Source organism: Canis lupus, chromosome 8 (genome assembly GCF_011100685.1).
Source record: "Canis lupus familiaris isolate Mischka breed German Shepherd chromosome 8, alternate assembly UU_Cfam_GSD_1.0, whole genome shotgun sequence".
Taxonomy (NCBI): domain Eukaryota; kingdom Metazoa; phylum Chordata; class Mammalia; order Carnivora; family Canidae; genus Canis; species Canis lupus.
This window is the reverse complement of record NC_049229.1, coordinates 59,777,662-59,798,790: the sequence shown is the minus strand read 5'-3', so window position 1 is coordinate 59,798,790 and position 21,129 is coordinate 59,777,662. Positions and strand designations below refer to the sequence as shown.

Genomic DNA, 21,129 nt, shown 5'->3' with positions numbered 1-21,129 from the left:
GGCCCCATTTCCTGGGGCCATGTGGGCCAGGAAAACCTTCCCGGCCAGTCACAGGATAGTTACTACAAAAAGTGGCTTGCCTCTTCTTGCCATCATTTCTCCCTTCATTGCTGCCAAATGGGAGGCTCCTCTCTGTTCTGCCCAGAGCCCTGCATCATGGGGACTGGTTTCTGCCACCACCCCCACTTCGGAGGATGCCTTCATGCGGTCCAGATCATCATTTCTCTCTCTCTTTTTTTAAAGATTTTATTTATTCATGAGAGACAGAGAGAGAGAGGCAGAGACACAGGCAGAGGGAGAAGCAGGCTCCATGCAGGGAGCCGATGCGGGACTCGACCCCGGGTCTCCAGGATCATGACCTAGGCTGAAGGCAGCGCTAAACCGCTGAGCCACCCGGGCTGCCCTCATCATTCCTCTTTACTCCCAAACTCTTTTCCAGGAGTCATCTTAGTCCAGTTGTTCTGAGTGTGACGAAACTCCAGGGAGAGATCGCCCATTACCCAGAGGGTGAAGATGGCAGCAAGAGCCACAAAGCAGTATTTCTCTGGCCCTGCCTGCAGCTGCCCGGGGAAGTCCCCTGCCCTGAGTTTCTCTCACATCTGCATCTCAGGAGTCCCCCCCCGCCCCGACTCTGTCATGCAGTACTCATCATTTCCTCTTCGGCTGCTGGGCTGTGTGAGGGCTCTGGGCTGCTGCCAACAATCAAACTGGCAGGCAGGCCATGGAAGATGCTAGAAGGTCCTGGGGCTGGCCCTTAACTATGTATATCCAAGAGAGGGTCCTGAGAGGTGCTTGTGCCAAAGGCACTGAAACCATGTCTATCAAGCCCGCTGCTGTCCACACGAGCTTAAATAACTAGGGTGGAGTCACATATGTTGTGTGTATATCAGCAGGGCCCAGGGATGGATGTGTTTCTTCTTTTATGTTATGGTAACTGTCTTTCTCTGGAACTTCAATCTTCACTTTCTTTTCATAGGTTGGACCTTGTAAGAACCCAGGGGAGGAGAATGCCCACCCTTCCCTAGGACAGGGAGAAGGGATATGGGGACCTAGTTCCAGTGCCCCTTACTGGGAAGGAAGGGAATGAGTCGGTGGGTCTGAATCATGATCCCAATTAGAGGCTTACTGCCATTTCTCCAAACCATATTCAAAGATAGAGAGCTGCCAATAGAGGGGTAGAGAATCTCGAAGTCACTTATTCCAACGTTCCATACAGAGCCTACGTTCTCACTACAGTAATCCTGAGAGATGGCCCTCCAGCTGCTAGTTGTACGTCTCCAACGAGTTGGGAGGGATCCAGAAGGCAATACAACATTCCTGATGTGGCACCCGTACTTGTACATCAGGCTCTCCTTGGTTTTCTTGAAACAGAAATCACTGTCTCCCAACACACCCTGAGTCCCTAGAAATAGATTTCAGGGACATCTCCTTGCCTTTTGATGCCCCCAGCTGACTCAGACCCATCTCTGGCAGTTGACACTTTCTGGTGGCACGATGTCCAGGCTTCCAGCATATGGGAGCTGGCATGCCACTAAAGTGACAAAGGGGAGTAAGACAGAAACAAGATACGAGGAGAAAAAGGCACAAAATATGCACCTACCAAGGGGCTGGAGGGAAGAATTAACAAACAAGAGTGGCTTCAAACTTTGTTTTCCATCTTCTAAAGGACATCTGGGTTTCAGGTGTGGAGAGAAGATGATCACTCATTCATCCCTTCACCCGACAAACATTTATTGAATGCCTACTGTGTGTGGGGCATGGTGCTCAAAGGCGGGGGATCCAGTGATGGATCTGCCCAGAGGACCTTGTTATCTTGTTGAGGGTGAAATCCATGAAGCCGACAAACATCATAGAATGTGGCCAGTGCAATGACAGTGGCATGCCCAGGGTGGGGGTTCCCAGCCACCACCTAGCAGTGGAAATGAGCAAGGAGGGGTCATGGCAGACTTTGGGAAGAGGTCTGAGTAGCAGTTGGCCTGGGAAGGTGAGGGCTCCCAGCAGAACTGAGAGCAAAAGTGCAGAAAAGCTTGGGTTGGGATGAGCCACAGGGTTGCTGTTAGAATGGAAAGACCAAAATGGGAATGTGGAGGGGCCAGGCCCATGATGGACCTCAAGTACCATGTTGAGAGCCTTGGACTTTATCCTCCAGGCTGTGGGGGAGCATGGCGGGTCTATGAGGAAGGATGAGGCCCGAAAAACAAATTCAGTTACAACCTTGTCTAGGAACACAAACCTGCATGAAGGAAGAGCACCATGGATTTAGAAGGTGCTTCCAGTCCTTTCAGGCAGGGAAAGAAAGTATTCGCACATCTGAGCATCTTGTTAAAGGGACTTCATCATCCAGCTAGAAAACAGCGGCCATGAGATCCGAATCAAGTTATTTAAGAACTTTGATTCAGCGTCTTCTCCTTTCTCAAAAATGAATTTAACACAATTTTCTGTTGTTGTTGTTGTTGTTGTTTAAATCTGTGGACTTGAGATGGGGGCTATTGTCCCTTTCAGTTCTGATTTCATCTGTATCTGCATATATGTCCTTCCTTCTCTTCCACCTTTTCCTGCCTGCCTTCCTTTCTCCTGTGTCCCTCTCTCCATTCTTCCCTGTTTCCCTCCCCACTTCCCTCCCTCTCTCACCCCATTTCCCTTCCTTCTTTATGAACTGCCCACTAATAAACTCAGGCAAAAACTCACTAGGAATTCTTCCTACTGTGGCCTGCATGCCTCTACTTAAGGCACAGAGCAGTTTCCCTAAATCATTCATCCTTAGATGAGGCCAACCAGGCTGAGCTCCATTGGTAAAAAGAGAAGAGAGGGAGTGGAGTGGAAATATGCCTCAAGTTGAGAACTAGCCCTCCTCTTCATAGAATTATGTTATGGAGGGCTCCAGTGTGGGGCAAATATGGATCAGAGTTTTGTGGTGTAGACCATTAATCAAAAGGTAATTGGAGGAAGACTCTCAAACTTGGCTCATCTCGCAACACAATGTCTGCTTCCATCAATCAGCAGAATGGTCTTTCTTGGAGAAAACATTGGTTTCATTAGCAATACAGAGATCTGGGGGTGGGGTTGGAACAGTGAGGCTGCCTTCCAAGGTCAAGCTTTCACTCCTACTTTTATCTTCCAACTTGCAATTTCATTCTTGTCTATTTTGTCAGGGCCAAGAATGAGTGGTCATAGGGATTTGCCAGCCACAGAAGATCCTAAAAGGCAGAGTCCCATAATGTCAGAGCTGGAAAGGGCCTTAGAGATGAAGATGAGCTTCATAGTCATTCAAGATGCTTTTAGGGAATACCTGTTTGCCAGGCTTTGTGCTAGCTTATAGTCCTGGCACTCAAGGGAATAAAGATTAGAGCACACTGTTCTCTGTTCCCCTCCTGAGGATTTCCCTTTTTGTCTTGGCCACTATGGACCTTTTGAACCTCTTTTCCATTGAGCTGAGCCCCCCTGAATTTTTCAGAAATTCTACCATATTTTCTGGATCTTAAATCCAGATCTTTAGCTGTCTACGTGAGACAGGTCTTCTGCTCATTTAAAATTGTTTCATCTGTGTCTGTATATAGGTTTTCCAGTTGTCTTTCCCTCTCTCCCTCCCTCCCTCTCTTCTTCCCTCCCTCCCTCCCATATTCATTGGCTGCTTACTATGTGCCAGGTTTGGGCACTGAGATAATTGAAGTGGCTTATAATCAAGTGGGAAATGAACAAGAAAATGAGTAGTGATTATGGAAGAAGAGTCATGTGTTCATTGGAATGTGAAAGCAATCAAAGTCTGAAGCCCCCCAAAGTCTCCTCCCCCCAGATTTGAGGGTGGTGGTAGTACCTTGCCTTCATGAAGGTTCCATTCAGTTAAACTGTCCTTTGGCCTGTTCCTCTTAACACTTGCATCCCTTCAGAGACACAGCCAGACAGTACTGGCTTCTCTCCCTATGTGTCTGAAGGTACCTTAAATCTCAAGGTTAAGAATAATTGGGTTGTATGGAGAAAGGGACATTGGGTCATGGGAAGGCACTGGGCAATATTCTACCAAGTTTTTGAATTTATTAGGTTTTGTGATATTTTTTCTTCTTTCTATTCATATTCATAGCCAGAAGCTTGTCAGACTTCTCATTTTCCCTTCTCTCCACCTTGCAATTTCTCTTCTCTCCAGGATCCTTCTTTTATTTCTCTCATGCCTTAGGGACAATGACTTTGGAGAGAGTGGTTTAGGCTTCAGTCTTGACTTTGGCACTTACTAGCTTTGTGATCTTGGGCAAATTAACCTTGTTTGGCATGTATTTCCTCTTCTTTAAAACAGGAATGAGAATACCTCACCAGATTATTGTGAGCTTAAATTGACTATTATATGCAAATCCCTTGTACTTGCTGACACCTGTAAGCACTCAATAAATACTAGGTTTTCTTCCTTAGAGACACAGCTTATTTCTAAAGTAAAGGCTTGCACTTGTGCCCTCAATAATCCCATTCTTTCTGGATTTTCCCATTCTTTCCTCCTCTCTCTTGCATCTTCAACCTTTCTAACTTCTTGAGACCCTTTTCTATATGAAGGCACCCAGACTTAGTGGTTACCTTCTTGTGACTTGGAAGTTGTGGGAAAGGATCAGTCGGGCAATGAAATACCTGTACATTCTTTAGAAAACTTGGACCCAGAGATGGTTAGAAAAGGACTTGATTGCTCTGGGTCCATTTGCCCATCCATGAGATAAGGCCATGAGTGTGGGTAAGAGCCTTCCACTGGAACATGTGGAACAAGAAGAGGAGAACCTTAGGGCATGCCAAAGGAAGAAGCAAAACTGGCAGAAGTTAGTAAAGCAGGAGTGGGGGGAGAGAAACAGAAGAGTGGGATCACAGAAACCAGAGCCAGGGCTAGAAGAGGGTGAGGGATTTTTGAGAAAGAAGGAGTAAAGCATTCATGTAAGATAGGGTCTGAAAAGTATCCACTGAGCCTGGGACTGTCATTTAGGAGGTGACCTATAACCTTTGCCAGAACATTTTCAGTAGTGAGGGAGAGTGAGGAGCTTGGATGTAGTGAGCTAATAAAGGAGGCAGTGAAGGAGGCAATAGAGTTGATTTCTTTGGCAAACTTGGCAGGGAATCTGAAGCAATTGCACAAGAAGATGGAAGATCAGTGGAAACTGCTTTTTCCACAAGTATGGATGGTAGCCCTGTGGCACATTTTAAAGCTGAACAAAGGGAACCTGAGGAGAAGGGTTGAGCAGAGGAGAGAGGAAGCACTGGGGGCAGACAGGGGCTTGAGCCAGAAAGAGGGGAGAGAGAGGCTGGATGTCGAGCATTGGTGAGGGATTGCTTCAAACATGAGAATGGATTACATTCTCCGAAGGAAATGAAATGAAGGTGGACACATGTTTGGACACATTCATAGGTACGGGGGGTCTTGCCTGACCTTTTTGAGGGCTGTATTTTCCTCTGTGAAGTAGGATGCAAGACCATCTGCTGAGGGCAGGGAATTGGAGATGCAATGGGGGATTTGGTAAGAGTGGTGAAGTTTGGAATAGCCGTGGTAGGATTTGAAAAGGTTGTTATGGGACACTGAAGTCCCAGGAAAAGCTGCAGACCCTGCGTGGTGACTTCTCAAGCAGTGCTCAGCAGCACAGGGGTTGAGGCATAGAAGGGGGAGAATGTTTGGACAGATCCAAGGTTGGCAATAGGGCAGATGGTCCTGGAAGAGAAGGGGCTAGGACATTGAGGATGTTGGGAGGGGTGGGGAAGGATTCACTATGAGTCTCACTATAAATCTTTCCAGAACTGGAAGAGAAGCCACAAAGAGGGGTTTGGCTGGGAGGGAAGAGGGGAGTACAGGATCAATGAGACTGAAGAGCTGGTATAAGGCCAGGGAAGAATTAAGAGTTGGATGGAGAGTGGGAGATGTTCGCCAGGACTTGGGATTTAACATTTCGAAGATGGTGCTATTTTTGGGGTTGGCAAGGTCCACACAGAAGCTCTGACTGTTGGAGAGGTAGAGTTCAGACTTTCCAGGTCTTTATTGAGCTTGCTTATTGTTCAAGCCAGTACTTAACTATACTTGTTTGCATCTTGAAGGAGAAATCCACTTGCCCAAGAAATCTTTTGTAGTGGAGAGTCAGGGTATCCAAAATGCTTTCCCTTCACATTCAGGGATTCTGAGGATGAGTCCCTTTGTCTTTCTCTCTTCTCTTCCTATTATAATACTGACAAAATTTTTAAAAATGTTTACCCTGACAATTAAAGGAAGTTACAGACATTGCATACGTGAGAATACTTTCATTTACCTTAATTCTTAGATTCTTTCCCAGCTGGGCAGGTCCAAGTTTTGGCTTCTGGCTATTGTTGTCTAGGACAATACAGAGAATATCCTTTAAGTGCAAGCACAATCTTTCACATGGGTGCCAGAGGTTGGCTTCTTACCTGCCAGAGTTGCTGTGTGGTTTGCCCCCATCCTGTCCCTGGGACAGTGATTCATAGCTGGGTTCTCAGGTTTGGCACCTCTTTCAGGGGATCTGCTGTTTCCTGCAAGCAGTCCCTGCAGAGGAAGTATGCATTTTTGTTCACATTTCCCCTTTTGGCCTTTTGCTCTTTCCCTGAAGCTTGCAAATTGGGAAGGCAGAGGAATTGTAAATGAGTTCTGAATCTGGGTCAAGCAGAATCCAAATCCAGACACCATGGAGCTTCTGTGATTCTTCCATAAATAACTTTCCCTTCCTAGCATGGTAGGACGTTCCCTCAACTCAGAGTTGGACAAGTCATGTGGGCCTCAGAGTCCTCTGTGACCTGAGAGTATGGGTGTATGATTCCTTGTATCCTTGATGAACTATGGTATAGGGATATCTGAGCACACCAATATACTTTTATCCATCTCATGTAAGGGGAAATCACAGAGGAGTGGGCATCTTTGATAGACTCAAGAGCAGGTACAGATGCTTCACGAAGAAGGCAGTAAATGTATCCTCCCCAGGCATCCTTAGTTCATGTGTGTCCTGTAATCATAAAACATTGGAAATTAGGAATGAAGGAGTCTCATTACTGTGACCTGTTGAATGAATCTGCTCTGTGGCTCATGTGTTTATACAGTTGCATTTCTAGTGTTGAATGCAGAGAGGGCCTAGTTACTGGTTTTCTGATGGCTTCAGCCAGTGACAATCACCTACGGAGGCACCAGAAAAATGATCTCCTTTTCATCTGAAAAATCCTTCCCCCTTTTCTCAACATTTTATATTCCAAGATAAAATAGTTTAGAAAAATCAACCCCTCTGTTTCAGTTTTGTTCTGTTTCTGGAGTTGTTTTGGTGTCTGTTTTTTTCTTTTTCCTTTTTCTTTTTCTTCTTTTTTTTTTTTTGGCTTCAGTAGGGTAAGCATATGGTAATCAGCTTTTTTCATCCTTTTAGCTTCTGGAAGGACCTTGAATATGTCTTCTCCTATATGTCACTTTATGTCTCTCCTGTGCTGTCCCCTCCCTTTTTTGTCCACATTTTGCTGAATGTCCAGGGCACAAAAAGTACTGGAATTCCTTCATGATATGCCCTGCTCAGGGTTAAGTTCTTTACCACCACATTAAATTTCACTTACCTTGGATCACCATGAGGCAAAACTGATTTTAGTGAATTTTTTCAACCAATGGGATACAGAAGATGCCAGAGCCAGAAAAGTCAAGGTTCTTGCTACCCAAAATATGGACCATGGTCTGGTCACATTGTGAACATCATGTAGGAGTTCCTTAGAAATTCCAGATCACAGGTCCCAGCCCAGACTAAAGGATCTGCATTTTACGAAGGTCCCCAGGCGATTATACATATGTTAAAGTTTAGAAAGCCCTAAAATGGCATGGTAAGAGAAGCTCATTGGCTCAAATAGTGTTTTTCACCCAATCTGATTTACGACTACCAGGGTTAGAATACCTCAGAGGCTGTTGGCCTTTGTTTTTTGTTTTTTAGTTCAGAGGGAGAGAAATGGAGACTATTGGGAATCTCTTGAAGGACAAAGGAAAAGAATCTTGGAGATACTGACATTGTGGGAATTTGTCCCACCTGCTTGGTGTCCCAGTCTGCCATCTTGCTGCCAATGTTTTGTGAACTTGGATGGCACTCCATTCCAAGAAAAGAAAATGTGTAGGTAGGAAACATCTATGGCAGCTTTAGTTTCTATCCTGATTTATAGATGCTGAATGCAGCCTAATAATGGTAATTACCAATGGGTTTTCAGGATGAGGAGGAGAAACCTGTTTTGATAAGTCTTATTAATTACATGTTAGCTATTCATTTTGGATGGCAGAGTTAGGGAAGCCATTCAGAGAAATAATATTAGTGTGTTTTTTGGCATTATGGCTGCAGGCAGGACATTATCTATCTATGGTGGTCTACTGAGGGCTTGGGGAAGTGGTGATCTGGGATAGATACCACTCTGCTTTTCAGCAAGAAACTCTGCTTCTCTTCTGTGTTGCATGGTGGTGTGCTGAGATGCATTAATTGTAACTGCTTATGATTCAGAAGGTGAGGACACAAGCGATCCATCTTCTAAATGAAACCCACATCACTCTGGCAGCCATAAACTCAGACAGTCCTTGTTGGTGACTAAGTGTCTGGGGGCATGTGAGAGCATACAAACACCTTGGATTGAATATTTGAAATTACTATTTGTCTTATTTTCAAAACATCCATGTTCATTTTATGGGGATCCATCACTCCCCTTCCCACTCCCCACTCTAGCTCGATGAGTTTAATCACTTGCAGAAATACCTGCATTAATATGTGGGATACTGCCCACATTGCTGGTAGTGGAGGACTGGTAACAGGTCTAAATTAACCAGGAACTTCTTTTATCGCTTTCTATCGCCAAATTGCTTACAAAGAGAAGGACAAAGGGGGTGGGGGTGACTGGGTGACGGGCACTGAGGTGGGCACTTGACGGGATGAGCACTGGATGTTATTCTGTATGTTGGCAAATTGAACACCAATAAAAAATTTTTAAAATAAAATTTTAAAAAAATATAGCATTTCTAAAAGGTGTCAGCACCATCTCACTGCTGTTCGCATTGGCAACTTCCTACTGCTAGAGGATGTAGAGCATACTTTTGTAAGCTTGCTTATTACCTGTGTATCATCTTTTTCCAGGTGTATGCTCAGATAGTCACCCTTTGTTAATTATCTGTGTTCTTATTAAGTTACAAGGGTTTTTTGGTGGAGATTAAATAAAAAATAGTTTGAATGTCAAAAAAAAAAAAAAAAGGGGAAGGACAAAAGACTCAGGAATCTCCACTAATCAAAACTATAATCCTTAGGTCTTATCTTATCCCACATACTTACACAGTTTCAAAAAAATCACAGTTCTTTTGTTACTTTAAAAGTACATGCTCAGTATTGAATTTGAGTAGTTATCAGGGGAAGAAAAGCAAGAAAAATCCATCTGCAGTCATGTCTATGCAGAAATAACAATATATTTTGGTTTATATTTAGCTTCTCCTCCTCCCAGATTTATCTATAAATGTATATAAATGCATGTAATACTTACAGTGTTCTAATAAAAATGTTACCATACTACCCTCTTGCCTGCTTTTGTATTTAGCAATGCATTATATTTTCTCACATTAATACCTCTTTCTATGATGTTTAATGGCTGCACCCTATGCAGTTTAGATTCTCCAGGAAATGGGGATAACAGCAGGTATTGGTCTAACTGAAATAGGGAACAAGAAGCGAAAAGGCTGTTAGTTCCAGGAGCATTGAATTTCACTAAATTCATTTCGACTGATAAATCATATGACTGAATGGCAATTTGGTTTCTTGTTTTTATATCTTGTTATGACTACATATGTAAAGTTGCACACACTTGACTCCATCTATCATTTTTGGAAATGATTTGGGCCTCCAGACGTTTTCTTGTTCCCAAGATTCTCAGATGTCTCAACCTCCATCTGCTCTCCATCTGCTTCTTGAAGTACCTGATGGCTGCATATGCAAAGCCTAAATTACGTAAATTGGTACGGAGTAGGGAGATGAACTAGCCAGGGAGAAAAAGAACTAGTTCTTCTTTATCTTGGTTTGTAGAAATGGGTTGCCCTTTTCTTGTTGCCTGAATTTATTTTGGATGACAGTCTATAGGTGATTCTGAAAGTTTGGGACTTTACGACAGTTAAGATATAAGACACTCTCCCTGAGTGTAGTTGATATCATGACTCTGCCTAACTGAATATGAACGTGGCTGCTAATTTCCCATTGGGGGATCTTCAAAGTACTTGGCCATACACATCATGACCCCACCCCGTCCACTCTTATTTCATGGTGCTTGCCTACAATAATCTTACAAACCATGGGTCCATTCACTTCTGGGAGACTAACTCCTCTGGCTCTGCAGAAATCCTTGGCAGACTTCCTCTTCCATTAGGACCCTCCTTCTTTTTTCTTCCCCCTTCCTAAAACCCACCTGTCCTTACTCAAGACTCAGATCCCCCATGTAGTCCTACAGCCTTCCAGACTTTCACGAAGCTTACCTCCACAAATGGGCACCCCCCAGCTAGTATTCCTTTTAGGCATTAGTTGTTTTATTATGTGTTTATCTGTACATACTTGGTTATATGTCTATGAGAAGCAGCAACCTTTTTCCATGTACAAGTCAGATTTCCCCTAAGTGGACAAAAAAGTTTTAGGATATATTTCTTTTGCTTTTATTTCATAGAAGCCACCTAAAAACTTCACAAATCACATTAACCTCATAAAGACAAGAATGGATTCTAAACATTTTGATTCAGCCATGATTGACCACAAAATGAATTAGGGTCTCTCTGTTTTCTTATGTCCTCAGAAAGACTTGTACCCTTCGCTTCAACTGTAGGGTCCAATCATAATGAAAATGGATGCATGTGGGCAAGTGGAGAGAGAATAACACACAAAACACAGAAATAATGTGAGTTGGTGAAGGAAGAATCCAGATGATTGAGAAACCGTGGGGCTGAAAGCAAAAGTCTGCCCCTCTCCATTCCCTCCCACCGTCCTCTTTCTCCTTAGGTTTTCTATACGGTTTTTGTATCTACTTCAGCAGTGCATAATTTTACATGCATCTTAAATTTTAGTCGATGCCTTCAGGGACAATTTGTGTAAAGGGAAATTTGCCCATGGGTATTCCATAACCCAGAGAAACTCTGGAGAGCTAAACTGTAAGATGTTAACAAGCAGGGTCATGCTATTTATTTCCTGGTGTTCCCAATCATGCTGGGTGCTAAGTCCTTATGCGGAGTAACTGCCCAATGTAATGGACTGAAGCCTCTGAAATGATAGGGCAGGAAGGTCTCTGTTTCCATCAAGCCGACTGTGATAGAAGTATATATACCTACATGTCCTGCCAGATACAAACCTACATAAGACACACAGTTCTCTCAGGAATTTCTGCCTTCTTTGGGAAGATGGGCCTGGGGGAAATTCTCTGGGAGATCCTGGCTAGCAGAGGCTCCCTTATAAGAGCAGGAACATAGGGCCAAGCCCCCTTGGCAACCTTGCCAAACTCAGTCTTGTGGTTGTGCTGGCTGTGGGACTAGCCCTTGACAAGATGGATGGATTACCACATATGGGTGGATGGCTAGGGCCTTCTTACTCTAAGGGATTAGGGCAGAAAGGAATTCATGCTGGGAGTATAGACATTCATGATAGACAGTGGAGAAAGAGAAGAATCCAGAGGCCCAAGCAAGAAAACTCGAGGTCCTTTGGCTTTAGAGAGAGGGAAATTCTTTTCTGTCTTCCAAGTGTTGACAACCTCAAACTTCTTGTTAGTGCCAATGCTCTGTGGATGCAAGAAATTGGCATCTGCATGTAAGATGCTCCCCATCCCCTGTATCCAGGTCTCTGCTGACAGCATCCCCTCTAGCAGAGTACTTGGATACCTCTCTTTCCAGCTTCTTCCTCACCCCATTTTTTAGTGGATAGTACTTCTCAATAATTCTTTCTGTGAATTTGAATCACTATCTAGATCTACTCTCCCCCATGCAAATGCAGACAAATAGTGGAACTTTGGAAATAAAAGAGACCTTCCTGTGTCTCAGATGTACTCTTCTGACCTTAGAGATGTTCAGAGACTCCCTTGAGATTACACCTGATACCAATACTTCCAAGGGGCGAGGAGGACCAGGACAGGCCTCTTTTCCCTACTGCCTGAGCACATCGGAGTGAGAGTTTTCCCAATGGAATTCTCTGGACTCACATTGGATCAAAGTACAGGCAGATGGGTAACTTGCTGACTTTGACAGTATGGGGTTCATCTGAATGGTTTAGATGTTTATCCAAATTATTTGGAATGCTCTTCACTCAGAATTTTAGGTGGAGGATACCTACCCTCACACACCTGCCCTTCCGCTCCTTTCAGAAACTCTTCCTGGCTAAGAAGAGTCAGCCCCCTCCCCCTGTATTTTCTGAAGGTCACAGGATAGATGTTACAGAGCAGAGCAACTAAGGACATTTGTTCTCAGGCCCTCCTTTCCTAAACTGTGACTGTCCAGAGAGCAGCAGGTTCCCATTCTTCACGAGGTTGCTGAAACTGCAAGCAGTGCTTCCACCTGCTTCTTTCCCCTGTGGTTCTCCATCACCTATGGGTCAACTCTTCACCCCTGGGTACAGTCACCATGTGGCTTTGGCCCTGCCTGTAGCCCCGGTTCTCGGGCTTCAGTCTTAGGGAAGAAATTTCTTACACGTTCCAAATACGTACTGCTGTTTTTTACCTGCTGGGACTTTGTACTTGTTTTCCTTTGGCTTGAAATGACCCACCGAATTTTCTGACTCTAGAAATCCCCCCCTCTACTCCCACTCCCCCTTTGAGGATGAATTCAGACATTTCTTCTACAGGGAAGACTTTTCTGATTCTGTTTTCTGCTACTTGATGCATATAGTTTTATGGTCATTATGATTTGTTTGTGTTTGTCCCTCCTCGGAGCCGAGGAAGGAACTCCCCAAGGATAGGGCCTTGTTTCATTTTTATACCCACCTGCTCCCAAGAAAAACCCAGTTGCTCAATCAGTACTTGTGGAATTGACTTACATAAGGTCTCCGCACAGCTTGTTTCCTTTCTGACATTAACCTGTGACAGGTTTACCCAAGAAGAACCCAGACCAGGGCCCCTCGCTGCGTGATGGGCTGATGACCCAAACAGGTTCACTCTCCCGATTTCCATGACCCCTTCAACTTCCTCGGGCCTTCACAAAGGTCTAAAACTGTGCTCCCACTCTGCCTACTGCCAAAGGAATAAGGAAAGGATTCGGTATTTTGGTTAACTCATTCTCCTTCCGGGAGAAGAGGGGGTATTGATCTAGCTCAGCTGAGACAAAGCTTCACAGTGGTCTGAAGCCAGGGAGCTCCGGGGCTGTTAGACTAGCTCATGGGGCACCTGCGGGGTATGGAGTATTTTGCTGGGGAAGGGTTGACGCCCACACTTCCCATTTGCTAGATGGAGGCCTGGAGTCCTCTACATACCTTGGTATCCGAGGATGGAGTTGAACTTGACATTCTGGAGATGAAAACAGAAATGCGAAGCTCATTCCTAACCGCCATCTCCCCCAAATTAGGAAGTGATCCTCATGTCAAAGGATAAAGGGAAGCAGTCTGGATAGCTGGAAAGAAGGAGAGAGGTGGAAAGACACTTTCCCTGAGGGCCCCCTCTCTGCTTGACACTCAGCCATGCCCCCTGACATGCATTGTATACTTTAATTCTTGTAAGGACTTTGCCAGGTAGAAAAATTATTTCCATTTTACAGATGCAGAAACTGATGCTCAGAGAGAAACAGATGGGCTTGCCTTAGGTAAGCACGCTGGTAAGCGGCAAAGTCCCAGACTCCCTGGCACCAGAAAGTATGTGGGTTTTGTTTTGTTTTGTTTTGTTTTTTTGTTTTTTTGCACATTTTCATGTTGCTTCTGTGTCCTAAGGAAGTAAAAGTAGCATGTTGGGCTGTGGGGTTGGAGGAAGCCAAGGGACATTCTGGAGAAAGAATCCGAGTTTTCGTAGAGCAACATGGGTCTTTCAGTTTTTCCTAACACTTACAATCATATTTCTGCCCTGAATCCCATGGGATTGATCCTGCCTCAATGGATCAGGAGTATTTAGAAATGATGACAGAACTGATTCAGAATACAGCCGGGGTAGGCCTGGTAAAGAAAAAAAAAATATATCAAGATTTCAGAAATACAAGTAGTATATATTTCCTGTGGAAAAAGTAATAAAAGTTGGCCTTGACCTGGTGGCTTTCAGCTTCAGACAGCCTGTGCAGTCGCTAGGCAGCCTGTCAAATATTTCGGATGGAGCATTAGAACGACGAGAATGGATGATTGTTTGTGTAATATTGCCCCACAAACTCTGAGGGAACGTTGTCATTAGTCATTCATTGAATGATTGATGGATTTCCTTTTGTATTTCCTCCATTTACTAAGCCTGGGGGAAGATACAGTGCTCGAGGCAATGAAAGTCTTTATAATCAACTGCCCCCCCCACACACAGGAAAGCTGCACAGAAGGGGGGCCCTCAGGGGTTCCCCGCTCTGGTTCTCATTGGTTTTCGGGCGGGTAGAATGACAGAAGGAAGTGGGGACAGGGAACATTTCTCCACGAGTGACCTTGAACCGAGGGAAGGAGAGTGTGATGGGATGCTGGTGCCCGCCTGGGAAGCGAACTCGGGGTAGGAGAAGTGGAGCCTCCAGACCAGGCCTCTGGCTAAGCCTGCGTGTAACTGGTTGCTCTCCGGGCAGATGTGGTGACGTGGAGGTGAGAAGGTCCCCGTAAGACTCCTGAGTCCCCTGGTTGGTAACTCAGGCCCTGTGTCCCCCTGCTTCCCGGGCCAGTCGCTCTCCCTCTGGTGACTAAATCACCAGGCTGGGGCCCCCATTCCAGGGTCTCAGGCCTTCCCCAGCGTACCCAAGGGTTTTCTGTGAGCCTGGGGTTTCTCTAGTTCTTTCCTCTCTCCCTTTTCCTGAACTGGCCTAATTCTTTCACCTTCTTTTGCTTTTTTAGGGTTTTTTTTGCCCTGCCCTCCGTCAGCCCAGAATGAAACGCTGCTACTTCTCTGTGTACCTGAAGGGAAGGCCTGGGGTTAGTGGGAGAGATTTTAGCACAGCAGGCATTACGACTGGATGTTATTCATTAGCCGTCCTGGGCTGTGTGGATGTTTTCACAGGCCCCCTCTCTTCCTAGGTCCCCTCGCCTCACCCACATTGCTGCTGACCTCACGGCCTCCCCATTTCTTCTGAGATCCCAGGCCCCTCACTGCAGCCTCTGCAGACAGCTCCAAGGCTCTGCTTGTGTTATTGAACGAAGCAGTTGAGTTCTATTTGGCTTAATCCATACCCACCCAGACCAGCTTAGTCAGTGGCCTCATGTCTCACATCCTAAGGGCCCGTCAGTCAAATGGATATTTCAGTAGAAAAAACCATCCGCGGGATCATGGGGCTTCCCCAGAAGTCAGAAGCAGTCGAAACTTCTGATTGTTTTCCATAGAAATTGTTTCCTTCCCCCAATGTGGAACGTGGGTATGATAGAGAGAGGGGGAGGTTGGATAGGGGCTGGAGGAGCCTGCACCCAACTCCCTGCTCTGCTCATACCTGAGGAGCCTGCGAATTCCCTGTGTTAGGTCTTCTGCGGGATTTACTACCTTTGCCCCGGGGAGAGGCCGGTAGCTTGGTGGTTGAGTGTGCTACCTACTGAATGAATAGGCCGCTTGGGAAATTTCATGGAATTGACGGTTCAAGACTGAGTTCAACACAACCTTGGGCGAGTACTTGATGAGCAGGAAAATGGGCTTTCAAACACAGTGGTCTCCCCTTGATAGTTATGACCCTTTCTATGACGAGTTTCCTTCCTTCTCCGGGCTTCAGGCTGCACAACCCTGACACTGCCTCCTGCACCCCCAGCTACATTCCATCCACCATGAGGCATTGAGATGCCTTTTGACATGAACTATGTTCTCCCTGAAGGCAGGGCCTCGGCAGCAGAGAACTCCCCCTTGGGTAAAGGGGAATAAAGCAAAGGGCCAAGGAGTTTTGGCTTTGTTTTTCTTCTTTATGGCCTGGTCCACTTCTGCATCTATGGCCAGCCTTCCTCTGCAGTAGCAGTAGCCTTACTTTTCCTCCTATTTCATCATCTATGAAATCTACCACATGCAAGACAGGTCCTCCTACCTTCCTCCCTCCCTCTCTTCTTCCTACCTACCCCTCCAGGGTAAACAGGCTGCTCAATTTGCCACCCAAACAGGATTTGGTTTAGTTTAGCAAGATGTCTAGCTTGTAGAGACAATGATTATCCCTGCCTGAAGACTACCGTGCATTGACCTGGAGGGGCCAACATCAAGAATGAGCCCGATTGTCTTTTTGTGTAGTAGCATTGACAAACAGAACCATGGGAAGGGGACAGGGTTTTTGTCTGCTCAACTCTACCTGCAGAACAAATGGCTAAAAATCAAACCCAGGGCTGAGCTAGAGATTCTGCCCCCTGTCTCTGTGGCAAGTATCACACACAGTATTTGTTGATTATCAGTTCATTGAACCATATACATGGTTTCCTTTCCTGAGAAATAACTACAAGGATTGAATTCCTGGTGGTTCACAGACTGTTTTAAGGACATTGGTGTCCTGTCTCTTGATTCTTTTCCAGGCCCCCTTAAAAGCCCCAATTCTTATAAAACACTCCTGTTTCAATCACCTTGCACAGACTTTCCTTGCAGTGTTCTCCTTCAGAAACCAGCTATTTAGGTTTATGATGAATAAACAAAAGCATCCACTAGCATGGACTAGTGAAGGCTGTTTGGGTTTCGAGTGGTCTTTGGGTGAAGAAGGGCTCTGTTGCCTTTGAGGAAACGCTTGGCTTTTGGGACCCAAGCTTTCCCACCCATGAAAAATCAGAGCTCTAAGGCACAGGCCAGATACCTGGAGAGTGCTGTATCAATTAATATTTGTGTAAGTTTGGGTTCAAATAACTTTAGAAGTTATGTTTCAATACATGTGGAGGCCCATGGGGCTTGTGAAAGCTCTGGAAGGGACAGTGGTTGTTGTCATGCTCTGGCTGTGCCAGTCCAAAATGGAGAATCTGCAGTGCATTGACTCAGACTTGGCACAGCCAGACACCATCCTTAGGTCCTGCAGTTCTGGATGCTCATTCTTCCCTCCCTTTCTGCCTCCTTGACAAAGGTAGAAAGTAGATGGTGCATGACTTTGTTGTTGAGTGAAAGGTGAGCACTGCCATGATCCAAAGGTGAAGACATAATCAGGTCTGAGGGTTTGTTTCACACAGATCTTTGTCACCTTCATTCTATAAAATCTCAGAGGCCGGTAGCTTGGTGGTTGAGTGTGCTACTCACTGGAGAGGACCAGTGTTTTCAGTGGTGGAATAAAGAGTTAGAATGTGTCATCTCTTCTACTCTCTTTTCCTCACCAAGCATTACCCCTTTTCCTTCTCAGTCTTTCTGGGTGTGTACTTGGATTTTGATTGAAGAGATGGGGAGGGCAAGGAGCAAAAGAGAACTGAAACAAAGAGACTAGAAAGAGAGAGGAAGTTGGGTGACAGGATGCCTTCTGGAAAGAGTTGGGGCGTGCTGACAGGTATCATGTGATATCTGCCTTCCTGGGGAAACAACCTCATCACTCCATGAGATGGGTGAGCCCTGTGATGGACCCAAGTCCATCCTGTCCAATTACCAACAACAGTCCCTAGTTAATCAGGGAACTCACATCCAGATGGATCTGTTCATGGATGGTTTCCGAGAAGGAAAGAAAGACCGTGAGGTCCTCAAGGGAATATGCAGATCCGGACCAGGGACAGTGTTCCAGGGGCTACAGCATCCTTCTTGCTCCACAGGAGGAAGTAGTCCTGTAAGATAAAGCAGCAAGTCCAGAAAATATCTCACAATAGGTGTCCTGCAGGCCATCCTGAGCCACTAAGGCCAAGTGGAAAAGAAGCAATTGTCAGGGTGAGGTCCAGCTTGCTGGATGTGGAGAATGCAAGGGAAGGGGAAGCCCCTCCTTGGTTATTGCTTTCCTCAAGATGGCAAGGAGCATCTGAACATTTGCTCTATGAGGGCCAGGCCTTCATCTTCCATCGAGAAAAAAGAAAATTGTTTCAGCACAATACTCAGTTTCTTTGGTTTCAGAAATTTCAAATAGCAAAACGGGGGAACATTTATTGCCTGAAGTGATGGCCAAAATGCCCTTCTTTGCCCTGAAATAATCCAAGCATCTGAAAAACTTATAAATATGATAACTCTTCTAGAAACTTTCATGGGCAGACTGAGGATGTGAGAGGTGGAAAGTGAGGGAGTTTATTAGTTAGACCTCGGGACAGTGGGGGCGGGGGGATGCTCTCCATGGCCAAAGTTAGAGTATTTTTAACAAGGGCAAGGACTGAGGTAACATGTGAAGCAAGAACTGAATATGTCATTAAGCCAGAGAAGGTGATTCATCTGGAACTTGGCTGAAATCAAGAGCCAAAGGAAGCCAAAGGAAGAAGGGGGAAAATACATAGTCAGATCTTAATAGGATGAAGCAGAAGAGTGGTCCTGGATGACGAATCACTAGTGGAATACTCTTGTTTGCAATAGTCTTCTACATGCATCTGCCAAGGAATATATAGGAACATTTAGTTACATCAATGGGACAAGGGAGACACCCCTTTCCCAACTTTTGAATCCCTCCTAGTGGCATTCAATAGAAATTTCCTAGATTCCCTGATGAAAAAGTGTACTGGAGGTGGAAAATGGAGATACCAAGAAACAGCTCTTCTGGTCTGTGCCTTTCCTGATAGAAGTAGGTACCAAAGCTGGCCATGGTGTCCATGGGGACAGATGGTTCTCCAGTGATGAACCCTGGGACCCCAAGCAGGGTCATCAAAATGTGTGGGCAGTGAGCAGGAGCTGGATAAGTCAGCCACAGAGGTACCCAGGGGAAGATGGGGCAATTGCCTGTGAAGGGGGGGGAGGTTGACAGAACTGGAAGGCTATGGGGTTATGTTCTTGGTTATCTTAAACGGCTCCTGCCAGTGATTTTTCCAATTTTGGCACAAGAAAATGGTGTATTTTACATTTTCTATGGAAAACTAGAGGGTGACTCTGAAATCTCCCTTATAGTAGTAGAATTTAACATCCCTTGGGATCTCTATGAACATTGATGAAAATAGTTTTTTTTTTCTTTTCAGAAAGAAGGAAAAACATTGCATACAATTTCAGTATGTTTATGGTTCCCTTGATGCCAACCCATGGATACTGATTTGAGAGTCATTGCCTTTTACTTTTTTTTTTTTTTTGCACACCAGAGGTTGTGTTGAAATCCTCCTTTAAGGTATTGGCTAGGTACCAAAGTGATGCCAGGAACATTGATGTTATTGAACTTATGTCTTAGGGGATGTTCAGAGAGGAGGAATGCTGTGCACTGTGAGCTTCCCATTCATGGAAAACTGGTTTTGTTCTTTTTGGGGCATGTATCAAGAGCCTATTTATTCCCCCAGAAAACATGCCATCTGCCCACTGCAACTGTGGTGTAGGACAATGGTTGGCTGGATGTCTTTAACAGCTACTCACATCTGAAATACCTATTGGATGCTAGAGATGGAGATGTACTAGCCGCATGATGAAGGGAATTGGAGAATCCTGGGTAGTAGTGCCTGGTATGAATGCACCAGCAAGGGAAACTCTGATAAAATGGATTGAAGAAGAATTACCTCTTACCTGGCCCTGGGCTGCTGCATGAGTTAGGGAAGACAAAGCTGAGAGGAATACCTCCAAAAATGTTACAACACTTAGACCCAGGACAATAAATGTACCAAATTCATGACTAGGAAAGATGGACTATGATAACCAGATAATGCCAAGAGTAAGGACTTTGGTGAGCGGTCAGTAAGAGGATCACCTCCTACAGTGTCCTGGGTGTCGGGAGGAACCAATTCAGGAACTCTATGGATACATTCAGTTAGACAGTTTAGTACTTCACACTTGAAATAATTTGATCTCTTCCCCCCCTCAAAGAAATAATTTGATCCCAATTTATCAAAAAGAGGCTTTTTATGATCCTATAGGGAAACTCCATTTGAGATGTCAGTGACTGCAGTTTTCCAATGCCTGGAATCTCTTCCAGTTTCTTGCCCCATCAGACAAACCCTGTGCCATTGCATATACGCTCTGCCCACCTTCTGCTGGTGAGGATGCTCTCAGAGCCTTCTGCTTTAATACTCTTCTCACTCCTGCCAGGGAGTGGGTGTTATCTATATAGACTCTCTGAGGATTCTCAGAGAAGCTTGAGAAGCTCCCCTCTGATCTATCTAATGAAGGACTTTACACAGAGAGTGCAGATATAGCTATAAAAGGCCCAAGTTAGAGGCTATCTCTACTGGGAACTATCAATGGGTGCCATTTTTTTCCACCCCTCAAATCAGGACACAGGGACTCTCATGTGTAAGAGATGGTCCAGGAGATGCAGTTTGGATGAGAAAGTGTTGAAATATTGTTTGGCTGTACAACGGGACGGAATATTTGAAATCAGGACTGTTCTGGAAAGTCCAGCATTGTGGAGTCCCATGCCCTGGTCCTGGTGCCCCTCCAGATCTCCTCCCTGTGAAATAGACTCTCCTGAACTCAGTTCCCTGTTTACTCTCATAAGGTACTGGGACAAACTACACACAATACTCCAAAACCTGTTTACACTCACGGTTAAATGCAAGTTCTCTATATGTTGTTGGTGTTCAGTGATTAAGAACTTTAAAAGATTTTTGGTACTTACTGTTTGGATAAATTATAAAATGCCCTTCCTTGTTCTTCCTCTTTTCTTTTCCATAGGCTGTGAACTTTGTTGCTTGCGAAACATGAGTCATTACCATTGGAATATTATTTAAGGAGACATGTGTCAATGCCACTCCAAAAATGGCACAAGTTTAGACCATCACTTCAAAGGGTGCTATGTTACACGTCAGAATTAGTGCCACTGGACAACTGGCTTTCTATGAAACATGATCGAAGTAGGGAGTGGTCAGAAGGGCTGGGGTTGTGCTGGACATCTTATCACCAACATCACCAGTAGGGTGGGATAGTTTCTGGAGTTCTAAGCTCAGCAACAGATCCCCACAGCTGAGGTTCAGCTAGGTGGGCAGAGCTTTCCTCAGAGGCCCAGCAAACTCTCATCATGAAGGTGGATCTAGGTCATGGAAT

General features: G+C 45.1%; 1 long non-coding RNA gene across 1 annotated transcript; it reads left to right on the top strand.

Moving 5' to 3' along the window:
• The first annotated feature begins 3,863 nt into the window (after nt 1–3,863).
• On the top strand, nt 3,864–18,930 carry LOC111097132. The gene is made up of 4 exons (XR_005363654.1): nt 3,864–3,932; nt 10,783–10,884; nt 13,715–13,759; nt 14,961–18,930. It is a non-coding gene; the product is annotated as an uncharacterized LOC111097132 (long non-coding RNA).
• Nucleotides 18,931–21,129: the final 2,199 nt, after the last annotated feature.